The sequence below is a fragment of the Ascaphus truei genome, chromosome 1, assembly GCF_040206685.1.
Source record: "Ascaphus truei isolate aAscTru1 chromosome 1, aAscTru1.hap1, whole genome shotgun sequence".
Taxonomy (NCBI): Eukaryota; Metazoa; Chordata; class Amphibia; order Anura; family Ascaphidae; genus Ascaphus; species Ascaphus truei.
This window is the reverse complement of record NC_134483.1, coordinates 160822549-160841080: the sequence shown is the minus strand read 5'-3', so window position 1 is coordinate 160841080 and position 18532 is coordinate 160822549. Positions and strand designations below refer to the sequence as shown.

The 18532-nt window shown below is 40.3% G+C and overlaps 1 long non-coding RNA gene across 1 annotated transcript; it reads right to left on the bottom strand.

The window, feature by feature from the left end:
* Window positions 1-11323: 11323 nt before the first annotated feature.
* LOC142493269 (uncharacterized) lies at window positions 11324-18263 on the bottom strand. The gene is made up of 3 exons (XR_012801062.1): window positions 18187-18263; window positions 11796-11972; window positions 11324-11446 (listed from the first exon to the last, which is right to left on the bottom strand). It is a non-coding gene; the product is annotated as an uncharacterized LOC142493269 (long non-coding RNA).
* Window positions 18264-18532: the final 269 nt, after the last annotated feature.

The following is an 18532-nucleotide window of genomic DNA, read 5'->3' as shown; positions in this document are numbered from 1 at the left end:
CAGATTGTTTTCAAACTGTACTACTGCTACAGTATGTAGTCGACTAGTTTCAATAATGCTCCCTACCGTGCAATCTTTGAGAAATATGTGATGTATTTTACACAAAGGCAAGTTTACTGGCAGCTTGTCTATTGTTCAATGAAAATAAAACATTGAGAATATTGATGCTAATAGAGACAGAATCTGACATTGTATTATCGGGGAAGAGAGCAAAAGAAGCACACAGCGCACTAGGGACAAGTATAAAATAGATACATTCATTTGTACAACATATGTGCGAACGTAAACGCATAGTACATAAATCAACTTACAATATAAGTTAAAAAGTGGTATTGTGATGGCTGCATGGGAAACATGGGGAAGATGACTGACGGGATGGATTGTATTGCGTAACCTCACGTGACGTCGACGCATTTTGCACATCACCCCTGATGAAACGCATCCTGTAAGTGCGACACGTGTAAAGGTCACGCGAGGTTACGCAATGCGTCAACAGTAGGAAAAGCAACGTTTAATAAATATGGCGTGTCTGAGGAGCCATTCATAGCTCAAAAAGACAGCCTTGTGGAGATATACATAAATCTCCAACAATCCATTAGTACAGGTATATATACACAGTATATATATATATATATATGCAGTGTTCGACAAACCTATACATTTGCTCGCCCTGGGCGAGTGGATTTAACATCGTGGCGAGCTCCTATTGGCCCAAGCAGCACACGTTTGGTACTAAGTGGCGAGTAGATTTTTTTGTGTGGCGAGTAGATTTTTTGGTGATTTTTTGGTGATTTGTCGACCACTGTATATATATCAGTGATATAAATCACCAAAAAATCTACTCGCCACACAAAAAAATCTACTCGCCACCTAGTACCGAACGTGTGCTGCTTGGGCCAATATTTACTCGCCCGGGGGTTAAATCCACTCGCCCGGGGCGAGCAAATGTATAGGTTTGTCGAACACTGTATATATGTATATAGTTCGGGTAATAACAGCAGCCGGTAGGTGCAGGTTTGATCAATGATTAAACAAAACCACTTTGTAGTGAGAAGGAAGAATACGGACTTATTAGGGTATATACACGGATTGAGCCTGCGGGCTCTGCTGGAACAACTGGCGGGGAAATGCACTTGTGAGGACAATATGAATTACCTCTGCCCCGCTCGATTGAAGTTCGTTCTCCGTCCCTCTATGGTCCCGGTGTAACATAGCACAGCTCACAATCAAACACCGTCTTGCTCCAATGTGTACGTGGTTTCTTCTGATGTGTCCAATCCTGCAAAGCTGCCGTGCGTCCATCCAGTCAGGAACAGTGTACAAAAAACGAAGCAGGGGATTGGATGGTCAGCGGACCCGAAAAAATGCACTAGCAACTTGTTATACAAAAATAAATAAAGAAGATTTATTTAACTACATGATAAAAACGAGGAATAAAAAAGGGGACAGAAAAAGGGAATCTCCTCCCACGCGTTTCACGCTGTAATAGCGCTTTCTCAAGGAGTATGTTTGGGCTAATACACGGAGGGTTTATAAAGCCCCTCCTTTTGGCAAACACATCAGATAATAATTACACATGTAAATCAGATGTTGATGAATGAACAGGACACCAATATATTTGAATGAAAACACCAACTAGGTTGACTCCTTATGGTTCATGATATATATTAGAGCCTAGGATGTTATAGACTCTAACCCTGGACAAGATGTAGTCTTTAGGGTTAGTCAAAATCTTTAAGCCAAAATTAAATGGCCACATTATTCTGTCCATCTATAATTTTGACAGTATATAAATTAACATATAAAAAGAGGTATCCTACGTTGGTGATAGCAATCATATCAAGGAAAGATAGTAATGATGTGTAGGCATTAGTTCTGATGGTACACAGATGGTAATACACAAATGGACATAAATAAAGCTAATAAATAAAGCTAATATTCATTCATCAACATCTGATTTACATATGTAATTATTATCAGATGTGTTTGCCAAAAGGAGGGGCTTTATAAACCATCCGTGTATTAGCCCAAACATACTACTTGAGAAAGCGCTATTACAGCGCGAAATGCGTGGGAGGAGATTCCCCTTGTTTGTTCCCTTTTTTGTTCCTCGTTTTTATCATGTAGTTAAATAAATCTTTTTTATTTTGTATACCGGTGAGTTGTTAGTGCATTTTTTCGGGTCCGCTGACCATCCAATCCCCTGCATTGTTCTTTTTAATATATATGGGCCTGAATGTTTCATTGATGCAGATAGTTGAATGCTGAACACACATGCAGAAGAAAATCATTATTAAACACTTTAAACTGCAAGGAGATTCACTAAAAAGAAATCAGATATATGTTCTGAAAAAGCCGAAATTATGAGACAGCAAATGTAGCGAGGAAAGATTCTGTTAATAATTTACTCATGTGGGGAAAGCAGCTACAGTATTTGCATACAAAGAGAATTTTGAATTGCATCATTAGAATTTCAATTTGCAAAACATAATGTAGGGGTTTACCCAACTGAAAAAAAAAGTTTTACATACCAAGCAGAAAAGTTCCAAAATAATCCCAAATAAAAATACAGAGGGCAAAAACACTTATGATTTGGCTCAGTTGTTCTTCATCGCTGGACTGGAATATACTTTGCATAATGCATACAACTGTGTTTTTTTTTTTCCCCAAAACTTTTTCTTTATTGTTTTTCAAGGTTTATATCAATAAGGTTTTCAGGGTTTTGGGAGGGAGGAGGATACTGAATGTAAAGGGGAAAAGAGGGGGAGGGTAAGGGGAAGATACTTTACATATATACTGTTGCACTCAAGTTTCTCTAGATCAGACAATACTGTTACAGACCTCTCAAATATTGTCAAGTCATAGGGATAATAGGAGTAATGCACTTCGCTCTTCAATTCTTTATTCTGTTCCGGCTCTGTAGTAGACAAGCAAAGATAACCTGCTATTGTGGGTTTGTCCCAGGTTGTGATCTCCCACCGTTGTGGGCTTTTTTTCTCCAAAAGTGAATTGCTTGGGGGGGATACACAAGGAGGAAGGTTCATCTAGGGCACGAATACCGTTGCACTCGCCCTGTGTATATAGCATGTGTATTACCAGTATGTGAACTATATGGAACACATATACATTTGTGCTGTTAAACGGAGCGCATACATTACCTTAATCGCTGGATGTATTTCCTACACGAACAGATTTTGATGTCGATCACCCTGCCGAATCTGCAAAAAAAGGGCGAAGGCAAGGATAAAACAATGACAAAAAATAACAAAGACTTTCGGCAATAACACAATCTTCTTACAATGACACAATCTTCTTACAATGATACAATCTTCTTCAAATAATTGTTGTATACATTGTATCTTGTATAGAAACACGTGTGACGTTTTTAGCAGGTTAAACATGGCAGTGGGTAAAGATACTGTATTCAGTGCGCCGTATGCAATAAATGAATCACACATAACAGTGTACTCGCAGCCTTAGGCAGAGATATTTAACTGATAGTGTAAATAGTTTGCAGTTGCCGGGAGATGTGTGTTGCACTGTTACTATCTTGTCAGTACTATCTACATGTGGACACTTTATACAGTTTATACTGTAGGAGATATTCGAGCTGTGTATGTTACTTTGGTTTTATTATTGCGACTGTTACAATGTTTCACATGGATTGTCTCCCCCTGATCCCTACGCTCATTATACTGCAGCAATGGATTCTGGGAAATGACATGCAAAGGATCACTTATGTTTTGGTCTCACCAAGGTCCTTCTTTAATGTATAAAAAAAGCAGTAATAAAGAAAAGATCAGCACACACAGGAAAAGGAAAAGTTAGCAGACACACACTGTTATATGTGCACAATAGTGCAATGTTTCAAGGTCCCCCGTCCCTTCGTCAAGCTTAGGGGCCAGGATTGCTGCGTTTTTGATACATTAAAGAAGAAACTTGGTGAGGCCAAAAGCAAAATGTAAGTCATTCCTTTTCTTTGATTTAATTTTTGAGAGTGCTGATCCTGTATGATTTTTCTTTAGTTTTATGCATCTTGGGGTATAGATGCAGGCTCATAGCACCTCCAAGCTGAATTATATTGGACAGGGTGAGTGCTAGTTCATTCTATTTTTATAAAGGCCCAATCCCCCACATATGTAATAAATAAGAACAGCAGAAGCAAGTAAAACCCACTTAAAAATATCCAGAACACATTTTGTTTATTTCCCGCCTCCCCCCCCCCCCCATGAATCATTAAATATGCATTTAACCATAATGAATTAATATCCTTATGTCCAATATGAGGAAATGGAGGCCATTTGACCCGTGGGCCCTTTTTACCATCCCAATTACATTTAAGACACAAATATTTATACAGGAAACAAGGCACGAATCACATACAGTATGCATAAAATAATGTTTGTTTTAAGCTGACATCAACAGAAAACTTTTCCTTCATTTCTTGTTAATCTTGTTTTATAAAAAAAATATCATAGTTGCTCTACAAATAATTCCTAAAACATGTTTAACTAAATAACGTTCTTGTGTAATCAAAGTTTACCCTATGCACTCACACCTTGCTAGCAATTAGCTGAAGGGTAATTTCCCTGGCTTGTTTTTCCTGTTTGATTTTTGCGTGCATTTTCCAGCCTCAAGGACAGAATAAGAGGTATTTTTTTCTGCTATAGTATATTTGCTGTTTACACTATTTTTAGATGTACCAGCCATCTGACCATAATTACTTTAGGCTTAAGGGTAACTAATATCATTAAATTCATGTTCTATGGAGACATTGATACATAGGTATTTCAGCGCTGTCCCTTGATGACGTCCTGACATCTGCTTCCACATTATCGTAGGCTGCGGCCAGACAGGGAGCGAGCGCGCTGGCGCTCGTGCGCGGTGACGTCATGTGCTCTGCTGGGCCGGACGATTTATGGCCAGCTAGTGGCACTTGCGGGGGGCGGGGGCGGCGTTAGTGGGCATGGCCAAGATGTCACTGATCTGGTTCGCCCTCATTGGGTGAACCGCTCACATGACACGCCAGCGAGCAGCATAATCAAATTTGCTTGCTTCGGCAAGCAGCTAAGCGTCGTGCAGGTGCTCGCTCACGCTGGCCACACACATTGCAACAATGTGTTTCATCGCAGCCAGCGTTCAGCGTCACCCTGGACGAGGCCTCACTCTTGCTCTTCCAAAGTATTAATCTGCAAAACCCTCAGCCAGTGGAGCAACAACACTAACATGGGAGTGGCGTGAAAAGGGAACCAGCTATAAAGGATTGCACCCCAGAATGTGAAAAATATATAACCTTTGTTTTCTTCTCTTTTCTGTTGGAGATGGCTGAAACTCAGCCACTGGATTGGTGTTTAATACACTGGTTTGACAATTATGTATTATCATGCATGAAAATGAATTGGTAGAATAATAAAAATAAGACAATATGTGAATGTGTCTCCGCATTGTATTGTTTTGGCGATTGGTTCTCCTTGTGTTCCTGTGTAATGTTATAATTTTCTTATATAGTACTGATAGTGTACACAGCGCTGTAGCGCTGTACACATAGTTTTTAAAAAAAAAGCCCAGTGAGTCCCTGCCCCACAGAATTTATAACGTCATTTTGGTGCCTGTGTCACAGGGAGATTAAGTGACTTGGCTAAGGTCACAAGGAGCTGACACCAGGGGTTTTTACGCAGGCTCCAGCAGCTTCAAAGCCAGTGCCTTTACTCACTGAGACACTCCTGTATCCTACAGTATATGCACACCTGTGCTTTCTACATTACAGCCGTTTTGTTATTGAGCACTAGACCTTCCTTACTTGGGCCTGTTTGTGGAGCAATAGCCAGTTATTACGCTGTCATGGCAACGCTATTGTTGTCTGCCTGGGTGACGTCCCAAGGTTACCTAGGCAAAAGCGGAGTAGCCGTGCAGAAAGAACTTTCCGGCACGGCACCTGCACACTTGTATTTGATTGATTTTACCATTAACTCTTAGTTCGCAGCTTTAGGACATTTAATTCAAAGGGGCGTTATTTAGTTCCTGACTACAAAAGTGTTTCTGCTCAGGAAAAGGAGGCGATACACAGAGAGGCACAGATAGATAGTTGATAAATATAGAAGCTAGATAGATATCATTTACTGAGACTCTTAAAATAGTTTTGGTATAACACTACATCAGGATGCCAGAGATAGGGCTCAATGAAGACGAGACCCCAATTTTAAGTGGCATCCATCATGAAGTGGTGCATTATTAAAGTACAGCAACCATGGAGCTATTTCACTTACGCTAAAATTGTACCCTTTTTGATGTACTTTACTTGGTTTTGGTTTCTTATACTTATTTCCTTTCAGCCTTGAGGAAGGTCTCCAGGAACCAAAATGTCAGCACCCAAACCCCATGATTGTATTCTCAATACATACGCAATCCCTTGGTTTACCACCATTATTTTATTCAATTTGATTAGCCTATTTGAGGTAGGCAATCTTGAGCACCCATAAATCTTGTTACTATTTTTTTCATGAGTGTGTGTAGAGATGACATTATTTTATATTTATTTCGGCGTGTGTGAATATTGTTCTGTATAATATCTCTCCTGTTCCTATTGAAACTAGGACCCAGTGGCGGAACAACCATACGGGTTCAGGTGCACCAGGGCTTGGACTGGTTAGGTGCCCATCCTCCCGGCTGTTCTGCAGAGTCAGCAGCACACGCTGCCTCGGGGCCTCCCCCTCCAGGCTCTGCCTTGGCATTCTATTTCCTGCCAGTGTCCGGTGCAGACCTGACTCTCCAGCCCTTCCCATGCAGGGCAGTCTGTATAACTGACAGGCACATCCAGGTCCTCAGAGGCTACTCTGCATTAGACCTCCCTGCTGCTCTCTGGTCCAAGTAAGGCAGGTGAGTGTGTGGGGTTACTCTATAGGAGCAGCCTCGCGGGTGTTTAAAAAAAAAAAAGTGTTTGAAGTAGGGGGTCTCCGGAGATGAACCACATTGATTTCTGCTCCGAGGACCCTGCTTTCTGAGATACTTACCTCCGTGGGGAGGGGGGGGGGGTGGGGGGGAAATATCTCTTAGAAACCCTGACTGGGTTCACAATAGGGCAGTCACCCTATTAAAAGTCCTGCATCACGCGTGCTTATAGGAAGCCGTGATATCATCCCTTGTGTCTTCCTATTGGCCCGCGTGATTGGGACATTTAAACAGCACAGAGATACAGTACTGGCTCCCCCTACGGAGGTGAGTATCTCTGGAAGCAGGGGTCCCTGCAGCTGAAATCAACACAGTCCAGCTCCAGAGACACCTGCTTCAATCCTATTACAATTTTTTTAAAGAGCATTGAGGACAACTCCTTTAATGTATGGGGGTGTGTGGGATTAATTTGATGTGTGTATATATGAAGGGGGCTAATTTGATGTGTGTATATATGAAGGGGGCTAATTTGATGTGTGTATATATGAAGGGGGCTAATTTGATGTGTGTATATATGAAGGGGGCTAATTTGATGTGTGTATATATGAAGGGGGCTAATTTGATGTGTGTATATATGAAGGGGGCTAATTTGATGTGTGTATATATGAAGGGGGCTAATTTGATGTGTGTATATATGAAGGGGGCTAATTTGATGTGTGTATATATGAAGGGGGCTAATTTGATGTGTGTATATATGAAGGGGGCTAATTTGGAGTGTGTGTATATATGGACGGTGTGCGTGGGGGATTATTTGGTGTGTGTTTATATATGACGGCTGTGGGGGATTAATGTGGTGTGTGTGTATATAAGAGGGGTGGTTCATTTGGTGATTTGTGTATATATGGGATGTGTGTGTTGTGTGTGTGTGGGTGGGGTAATTTGGTGTATGTATCGGGTGTGGGGGAGGACATGGTAAGGAGGGAGAATTGCAAATGGTGTATATTTTTTTCCAAATTGTTCTGTATGTGTATTCAAGCATGGCCCAGCTCATATACTTGCATTAGGGCCCACAATTTACTAGTTCCACTTCTAGTAGGAACCTTCAGTTCATTAAAGCAATCGAGAGATGGGTAACACACTCCAAGTTAAAAAAAAGTGGGTTGAAAGGAATTTATCATCACCTGCATACAGATAAATTCATAGAATACTAACATGTAATGGGTAAATTGATCCATACATGTAGTAAATGGCACATTGTAAAGGTACTCATTTACTTGGAGCACATCCTGCATTGATTCACTTCTAAATATATTATTTATAAAGATCCTTTTAATAACTGAAACAACAGTTTTGATTGTATATACTCTCACACATACTGTAGACCCCTATCCGAATATGATGAGTACACAGACCACAGATGCCGAGTTGCTAAGACTTTAGGGGATACTCATCTGGGGTAGTAAAGTCCTCAGCAGGGCTCCCAATTCTCCCCAACACCTCCAATAGTTGAAGGTACTCAGCAGGGCTCACACTTCCCCCCGACACACCCTCCAGCCGTTAACGTCAGCATACAGATTGTCTCAAATGATAGTTTTTAACCCACTACGTGAGTGCAAGTCCTGGTGACTACTCTATGTTGTATTAATAAAAAAAAATTATGCAGTATTATGCTATGGAGTTGGCGCTTCTTTTCTTCTCTGTATTGTAGGTATCTATGTAATCAGGCTAGATCACTTAAGATGCTTTAGCCTACTCCATAACGGACAGTTTGCTGGAACTGGACATTTCATCATAGCATCTATTGGGATTGGTTTGATTTAATATAATCAGTTTCTACATTACACATTAATTTTATACATTTATTATCATCACTTTTACAATGATACACAATTGTTTATTATTCACTTATAGCAAATCTTTATCCTTAATCACCACACAGTTACACAAAGTTAGCACCCCCCTTGAGAAAGCCGAAACGTCGGGATCGGCTGTCTGTTTATAATATGCCTGAACACTAAACTTTTTTTTTTGTCCATTTGGAAGTGAGTGCTGTCTCTTATTTGCCGGACGCAAGGAAGGTAATATGTACTATATATATATATATATATATAGTAGAAAGCATTGTATCCAGCGGGGGCAGGGAGAGGAGTTGAGAGACTGTCCATATTCTGACGTCACTTTAATGTTCCCGTTGACGTCACGATTCTCGCGGTATTGGAGTTGGGCGAGCTCCCGCTGACGTCACGACTCTTGCGAGATTGGAGTGAGGAAGCGTCCGGTACACGGAGCTACTGACACCTGCAGCACACGGTGGAGCCCCTAGACGGTACCCTGCTATCCTGACCCCGCTGGCGATTGAGTTTTACTCACACATGCTTATGTTCTTGTCACGTTTGTGAGTGCGCAATTTCTATTCCTTTCCAGTCCTATATAAATGTTATTGACATACTACACCATGAGTGCGCCTGTTGTTTTCTTGTTTTTTTCATATATATATATATATATATATATATATAGTATACTTTACCATTCAGCAGAACAGCAAATAAAGAGGCAGCACTCACAGGTAAGTATCCAAAAAAAGTGTATTTGAACAGACACATACAGAACCTGATGAATGGTAAAGTATAGTCTACATTTTTTATGGGACTAGCACCTTGCCTTACGGATTTTTTGACTTGGGGTGCTTGATTTTTCTCTTCCTATAGATACAGTATATATAGATACATATATATACATATATTATGCATACACACACCTACACATATGCTCAAAAAGCAAAAAGCCGCCGCTCCAGAGATAGTGCAGCCGTGAAATAGCTGCAAGGGTTCCATACTTCATGATCAGATCCCCCGCACCAATAATCCTCAGGTACGCTCAGCCCCGGTCGCAGTCACGCAGCTTGCTCTGCTGCTGGAGACAGTAATGCTTGTCACTGCTCTATATCTCATGGTCATGATGTTATTTTTCTGAACTGATGTGAAGTACTGTATATCCTGAATCTGGAATCTTTATGACATGGGAGTGCTGCCATTACTTTAGGTGGGTGGGGGGTGGGAAGGGTATACTTTTATTTTTGCTTTACAATGTACTTGTTTTTTGTGATGGGCAAAGAGTTAAGGAAATTCATATTTATAACTTGTTTTTTTATCTGATTGTTGATTTTATGTTTCAGGCTTGTTTGGAGAGCTGTATGTTTATTTTTGTGTTTTATAATCCACAATTTTGAAGAGCTTTTCTCCGGCCAATATGTAAACGCATATTTATAATAGAATTCCTTGATGTTTATAGGGGTATAACTGGTGTGTGACCAAACAAGCAAAAGCAAATAAATCTAGTACTAGACAACTACTCAGACAAAAGCTGCTGGACAATGTTATGTTTCCTGTAAATTGGGGTGTATTTTATCTTACAATGAAACATGTGTGATGTCACAAAAGGTTGGAAATTGTCTGATCAGTGGATCCACACTCTCTGGTCTAGTCATTCAATTAAAAGGTGCAATCCCACATGGGACCTCTCAATAAGGAAGTGCTTGTCAATCAAGTGTTGTCTTTGCCTTTATCCCACCATGTCCTTATCTGAGAGCCAATAAAGATAAGGGGAGGTGGGGAGGGGAGACTGGCTGCACAAGCACTTGTTGATCACACAAAAGGGAATCAAATCTCTCCCAAGTTTAACTTTAACAAATACATTAAAAAACTTTCAGGTGTCAGATTTTTGTAAAAATTGCATCACCTAGATAAGACATCTTAAACATGTCATTAGAATAAATTAACTGGCTTTCACCTCCCTGTTGCTACAGTACCATTTCAAGTGTTGTTGGAATAGCAACTCGGAAGGAGCCAGGAGGCGATTGTGGTCTTCGGTCAGTGCTCTTGGGAGAGCGTTTTGCCCAGGTTCTGATCATTCAATTGGTTTGGTTTATGACAGATAAATATGTGACTGGTTTTACCCCAAGCTGTAATGTTATGTGATACATAGAATAGAGAATGTAGGATTGAGTGAGTGGGAGGCATCTTCAGGAACCCATTGCTACCTGAATGTCAGTATCAGCTCTTTTCTGATGACACACACATGTCTTTGTACTCCTCATTCTCTCAACCTCTTCAGGCTGCTATTTGTGCCATTTCCTACAGAAGTAGCAAAACATACTGTTTTCGGTGCCGCGCAAAAGCAAGCGTAAATCCCTGGCATTTATTTGCATGTTGTGGCACTGTGGCCGCTACTGCCCCATGGCCACAAAAATTGAGTTTAGCGGTGGTCTTATTACTCTGCAGTAATGATAGGCAGTGCTAGAGTGCTAGTGTGCAGCTCTAATCTAAATGCAATGTAACCCACCACTTATTCACATTAATTTCATATGATATCCCATTTACTTCAATGTAACCCACTACTTTTTCCAATTAAAAAAAACTTCTAATTACTAAGAAAGTATTTTTAAAGTATGAATTTTTTTTATTAGTGTGAATTTTTGTGAAATCTTTTTCAATTTTCTTACAATACAATTTTCTTTCCGACATCTTCTAGCTGTCTCTTGTACAGTATCACCTGTCAACTAATTATGAGATAGTTATTTATTAATAAGAAATAGATGCATGAATAACATTATGTGTAATGCGTACTACCAATGCACTGCGCATGTGTGTTCTATGGAACCTGTATGGAACGGTTATGCGGATCATTGAATTTCTGCGCATGTGTGTATTGTGGAACCTGTATGGCATGCATATGCAGCTCATTTGGGAATGACAGTTCTATGTAAACTTAATTTAACTTAATTATCCATGTGTTGAGGCTGAGAATGGCGTGGCTGCAAGCTGTGGTTGTGAATCAACCCATTTCACAAGTTGTATCAGTGGATCAAAGGGGTGTGCTGCACATAGTTGTAGGAGTTGATCATATACTTAAGGTGGTGGTTCTTCTCGTTTTTGAAGTTGGTCGGTCCATACTCGTGCTGGTGCTAGACATATGGTAGTGGATCCGAAAGTTATATTCAATCGCTTTCTCCTTCGGAAGTTGCCGACATGGCTATGTTCCATCAAAGGGCAGTATCCAGTACCCACCTCTCAAGCCGCGGCATGCTATTATAATAAAGCAAATCATTAATACTTAAATTGTGTCGAATATAATTAAACAATGAAAAGCAGTGTTTAAAATGAAACATTTCTACATTGCATCTTGTATTCAAAAACGTGTGACGTTTTTGGCATGCAAAGACACAGATACTGTACTGTATTCAATGTGTCATCTGCCGCATGCAATAAATAAATCTTACCAGCCAGATTTATTTTACACTTTGATACAGATGTAGCCAGAGTTGCTGTTTTCGGTGCTCCGCAAACCCAAGTTTAAATCCCTGGCATTTATTTGCAATTTTTAGCACTCTGACCGCTACCGAATATCAGAATCATACAGTACAGTACTTCTTCAGACGTTATAAATTCTCCCTATGTCCCTAGTACAAGTCCCACAAGCTAGGAAACATTGCACACTTTTTCTTCTTTTTCAAAAACAAAAAATTCATTGTAATTTATAATAAATCAAACTTGTATTTATTTATTTGTTGCACGGCCATTGGAAAGATATTCAGTGTGCCATTCGCCGGGCACATACTGAATTGCAATGACATAAACGACCCAGCAAATAATTCTGCTGACTGCCCGTAGCCACCCCGCGCATGAGCCGTGGTGAACAAAGCGTTCATGCAGCTGTAATCTCGCACCTTGTCCCAGTACCGAAAACAGTCTGGTTACTACATCATCCCAGGAACACGCCAATTTTATTTTAGATGGTTTCCTTTTTATTTTGAGAAATAATTATTTTTGGTTTGAGGATACATTTTATTTGCAAAAGCGTGGAACCGCCATGGGTACCAAATTTGCACCAAGTTATGCTAATTTATTTATGGGAATATGGGAAGATGATTATATTTGGTCCATCCCTGAACTGGGTGCAAATTTGGTCCTATGGCGGAGATTTATTGATGATATTATTTTTATTTGGAGAGGTGAAGAAACAGATCTTCTCAGATTCATTGAATACATTAACGATAATGATTCCAATCTAAAATTTACATGCAATTACAGCAAGATTTCTGCCAACTTCCTTGATCTGACTATATTTGCAGAGGAGGGGTGCTTAAAAACCAAAACCTTCTACAAGGAAGTTGACAGTAATAATTATATCTTACCTTCGAGTTGTCACCATCAAAGTTGGTTAAATAATGTGCCTTATGGCCAATTTAGAAGGGTAAGACGTAATTGCTCAGATCTTAATAGCTTTGATATACAATCCAAAGTATTGGAAAACAGGTTCCTAAGTAGGAAATACAATCCTGGTAATTTAAAAAATGCTATAACAAAAGCAAGAGATCTAGATAGAAGCAATCTGCTAAAAACAAAAACTGAGGAAAAATCAGACACAACTAATAAAGACAAATTCAGTTTTTCATTTTTAACCAATTTTAATAAAGATTCAAATAAAATTGTGAAAATTATAAAGAAATATTGGCATATTATCCAAAATGACACAATATTAGGTGATGTGGTTCCAGATGTGCCTATGGTTGTATTCAGGAGGGCAAACAATCTGAAGAGTCAACTAGCCCCAAGTTCATTGCCTAAAATAAAAGAAAAAAGAGAAAATAATTGGCTACCTGCAATAAAAGGTTTTTTTGGATGCACAGTTTGTAAGGCCTGTAAATACAGAACAACTGATACATTTTCTTTCACTTCACATGTGACAAAAGAGAAATATGATATTAAACACCATGTCACATGTAGAACTGACTATGTAATTTATATGATCACATGTCCTTGTGGTCTTCGTCTTCAATATATCGGCAAAACTTCCAGGGATCTAAGGATTAGAATCCTAGAACATGTAAGCAACATTAGAAGAGGGCTAACCACACACCTTTTGTCAGATCATTTTATTAAACATCACCAAGGCAACACCACAGGATTGACCTTTACGGTCTTAGAAAAAGTACTACCTCATTGGAGAGGAGGCGACCGTGATGTTCAACTAACTAAAAGGGAAACCTACTGGATCTTCACATTGAAAACTCTAGTTCCTAGAGGACTCAATGTGGATATTGAACTAGGGGTGTTCCTGGGATGTTGATTGTGAATATAATATAATAATATGATATTGTATTAATCCCGTTTTTCTTTCTCTTTTTTTGAGCACAACCACAATTGTCGTGATTTTATTAGTGTATAACTTGATACATAGGTCAGATAGTTTTTTAGTCTTTTTTATACAATTTTTATATATTTTATATATTTATATTACCAATTTTTATATTTCATATGATGCCATATATATATTTCCCTGTATTTTTCTTGTGTTTTATTTTACCCTGTATAAATGATAACAAGACAGATGAAGTATATGACACTGCACCAACCCACTCTGTTAATACATATGACACTACTTCAATTGAATATATGTGATACCATTGAATTTATGTGATACCACTTTAATTGTACAATTAGGTCTTAATTAGAGGGAGGGCATTAGGGTATATAGCAGTATAGTAAGCAGCTATGAGTCACTCCTGAGGAAGTCGCCAGAGAGAGCGACGAAATGCATAGAGTGTTCCAGTCCAACAGCCACGAGAAGGGGGACACGAGAACTCCACTGTAACCATCTGATCCGGAAGTCCCCGGCGCACCGGAAGTGACGCAGCGGGAGCCTGGGAGGCTCTCGGCGTGCCGGAAGTGAAGGAACGAAAGCTCCGGTGTGGATCCAAGTGTTTCCAGAGAGAGCGGAGGTGACCAAGTACCCAGAGGAATCGCGAGCCCCAGGGATATCCGTCAACCGCTACCTATGAGTGCCCACATCGACCGTATGAAGTGTAAGCCTTGAATCATGTTTTGATATTATAATTGTTTTACCTCTACACTATATGGTCTCTCTTTTTTCTCCTTTGGAGGTTGTGATTGGTGGCTGCTGTTTACACATAGGGCGCATCCACCCCTTAAGTTGGATGACTGTCTAATTTGATTACTTAAAATGTGAGTAGTCATTTTGGATGAATTTTCACCTTTTTCACTGTTCAAACATTTTTGCACTATGATATGTTTTTCTATTTTATGACTTCGAGACGAACTCCCCTGACGCTTTGAAAAATACTACATCTTTACAAAGCCTCTGCTTAGTATCCCACTTGAATTTACCATCTCACCAAATAAAGACACAAGAAAGACACAGACACCCACGTCCAGAGATGCAATTCCACAATCACGTCAATTATAGATATATATTTCTGAACACAAAGAAACACTTTAAAGTGCCAGGTTTGGTTTTAAAGTCTCTGATGTATCCAAAAGACTTTCTCTTTCCTTAGTATTATACTTCCTTTTCTCCCCCCAACTATCATGATTTCATCTATCAGTTGTAAACTCTCTTCACATAGGTACAGATAAGGACAGCCTGACTGGAATGCTGGTTTCCACTCTGTGGGACCTATTCAGGTAGCTTCGATGTTATCACTGCAACATTGAATGTGTTGGCATGTTCCTACTTCACGGTATGAAATTTGTGTTAAAGGGTATTTGATATATACTGTTTGGTACAAAATGTACATACCACACGAGTTTGAAGTTGCTTTACAAGCAAAATGACCTCAACTTCCAATTTCCCTCCATTGCTTGAAATAGGAGGACGAGGACTTCCTAACCAAATAGGTATCTCTAGTTGTATATGTGTCCCCTCAAACTTCCCTCAAACAAAATTAGAGAGATGCCTGTGCTAATAAATGAACATACCTCAGGTACCATGGGAGATATGCTAATGCTTATATAACAGGATTAGAATCCACAATTTCTGCTATTCAGGACAGTAGCTCTAGCATTGAACTAAACCAGATGTTGGGAAGCTTCACCGTCAAGTGTCTCAAGTGTGCTAATTTTTATGCACAAGGAACTTTAAACTGGCAACCAGAAAGTGGAAATGGTCTGTTTTTAAAGCAATAATATTGCTTTCCCGCCTTTTCTTCCTTTTCTTCTTATTTTTTATATGTATAGCATGTGACAATGTATAATTCCACATTCTTACCTAAGCTGGCAATTGTTTGGTGCTCCTGTTATAAATCTGTCAACATCCTGATTGTGTGCCTAACATAATGGCCGCCCTTCAGGTTCAATCAATCATTCAGTCAGTGTAACTCAGCAGTTACAATGTATCCTTATATTATTAAGGTAACATTATTGTTACAGTTTACAGCTCAAACTGCTGGAAAATTGGCAACAAATAATCACAAGCAGGAAAGTGTTGCAAAGATCTTGCGTTGCTTAGGAAGTGGGCTAAAACCTGCTTTAGAAATCAAAGAATGCTTTAAAACTGATTACAATGGCATTGAGTTGAACAAAAAAAAGTAAAGAGCACGTCCTAGCATCAGGGTTAGTTTAATGGCAGAGCTGCTGCCCTGAATGGCAGTGTTGTGGGTTCTAATCCTGACACTTGTAACCCTGTCATCATAAGGGTATTTAAATTGATTGGTGTTATATCTTAAGATGTGTGATTCATTTAAATATACTTTGTATAGACATTAGCATATCTCCCATGGTACCTCAGGTACCTCTGGCATCTCTCCCTACTTTGTTTCAGGGGACATATATACTGTACAGGCCTATTAGGTTAGAAAGACTTCCGCCTCCTCTTTCAGACTGGTGGAGGGAAATTGCAATTCCTATCTTGTCCCCCCCATTTAGGTGGCGAAAACAAAATAAGCGTGTTTAAGGCACGATGTGCATATCGAAGCTATCTAAATAGCAGTTACTGGCAAAAAAAAGCAAAACAGAAAAGGGAAGTGCAAGGAAAACCAATTCAATATAACTTATAATAACGTTACAGTCGTGATTAAAGGATGGCACGATCCCCCACACCCCTCAGGTTACCGGATGGTAGGTAATCCTAATCACACCTTCCTTTGACCTTACAATGCGTAGTATCAGCATAGTAAGGGCAAAGGAAGATGTGATTAGGATTACCTACCATCCGGTAACCTGAGGGGTGTGGGGGATCGTGCCATCCTTTATTCAAGATGGCATATTGATGTAAGCGTTGAACTTTCATATTTGTCTATAAAGTTGGCCCCGGTGGATCACGGGAGAGAGTGGGAGCCGCAGGATAGACCTGCCTTGTATTCACAGGGGATTCCCAACCAGCGCGGTCTCATTTGTATTACTCGCAAAAAATGCACGTTTCTGCCCTTTTTGGAGCTAGTGCATGGCTTGCCAGAGCAAGAGTGATAAAGCTCATTAAAAAGCCTTTTACAAGCGATTGTGCCATGCTATCGAAGCTTTCTGAATAGGCACACATGCAAAATCGCTTGGTAAGTGCACTTAACATGGGTTAAGTCACTCATCGAAGCTACCTGAATACGCCCGTGTGAGAGACTGCAGTTATATAGGGCAGGGGTGCACAAACTGGGGGGGGGGTGCTAGATTTTCTGGGGGGGACGCGGCAGTTAAAATGGTCACGTGCTCTCTCCCAAGGCATTTAAATTAAATGCCGGGGGACCATGCGGGCCTCTTTAACAAACATCGTCATGGTAAACCGGCGTCAAATACCATGGCAACGTGACGTCACATGAGCCCGCAGATCATTTGATGCCGGGGCCGAGCAGGGGTGGGGGGGCGCAAGCCACAGAGGGGAACGGACAGGGGTATGAACGAGGAAAAGTTTGCACACCCCTGATATAGGAGAACAATACTTGCAGAGCACTCGGCTTAGAAGGATGATATTTACAAAAACAAGTCAGTACTTATGCCTATAGCTAGTCCACTTGACATGTGTAATTAATCAAATGAGTTAGCCTTATTCATTCTTACATGAAAATGAAGCCATAGCCTATCTTGTGAAAGAGTAACCTGAAAATGTAATTAAAAGTAATGGGGATGCATGGATCCCAGTAAAAAAATGGGCTGTGCTTTTTTCATTTGCACTAAATGTAACGTTGGCTTTTTAGTGACAGACCTAATCAACTTTTTCCTTATGTGAAACACATTTCCTGAAGTCTCCCCAGCTGCAAAAGAGGGGCAAATGCATTGCACACAGCGGCACCATATTTATTAAAGTAAAGGAAAAAGCAATGTTTTTTTTCCCCGGTGATAAATCTGGTGTAATTGTCAGGAAAGTGTAAGCCTGCCCTTCCATGGATCCACAAATCTATCTAAATATTCGCCAGATAACAGGCAGGATACCTTCACTATAATTCCCAAGGAGAGGCAGGAGGAAATCTTAGCGCAACTTGGCACTTTAAACCACGGATTTACATCTCCTCACATTCATGTAAATGTATCCATCTCTCTCTCTATCCGAGTCCTGTGACTAACTCTCCCTTCAACTGACTCCATTCCTATTCAAATCCCAACTGTCCTCCGTAGAACCCCACGCTGGCAGCTCCTCCGATGGTTCCATGAACAGCAGCTCAGCTCTTGCAAAGTCTAAGGCAATACATTTTTCCCCTCTTAGGCTACCGATTATACCAACTCCGGCTGGGCGGCAGCGCGATCCGGTGATGTCATCCTTGTGATGCCCCCGAGGGGCATGTGTACTGCAGGCGGGAGACAAGCAGAGGACACAGGGAGGCGTGGCCGTGAGCAGTTCACCCTCATTGGCTGAACTGCTC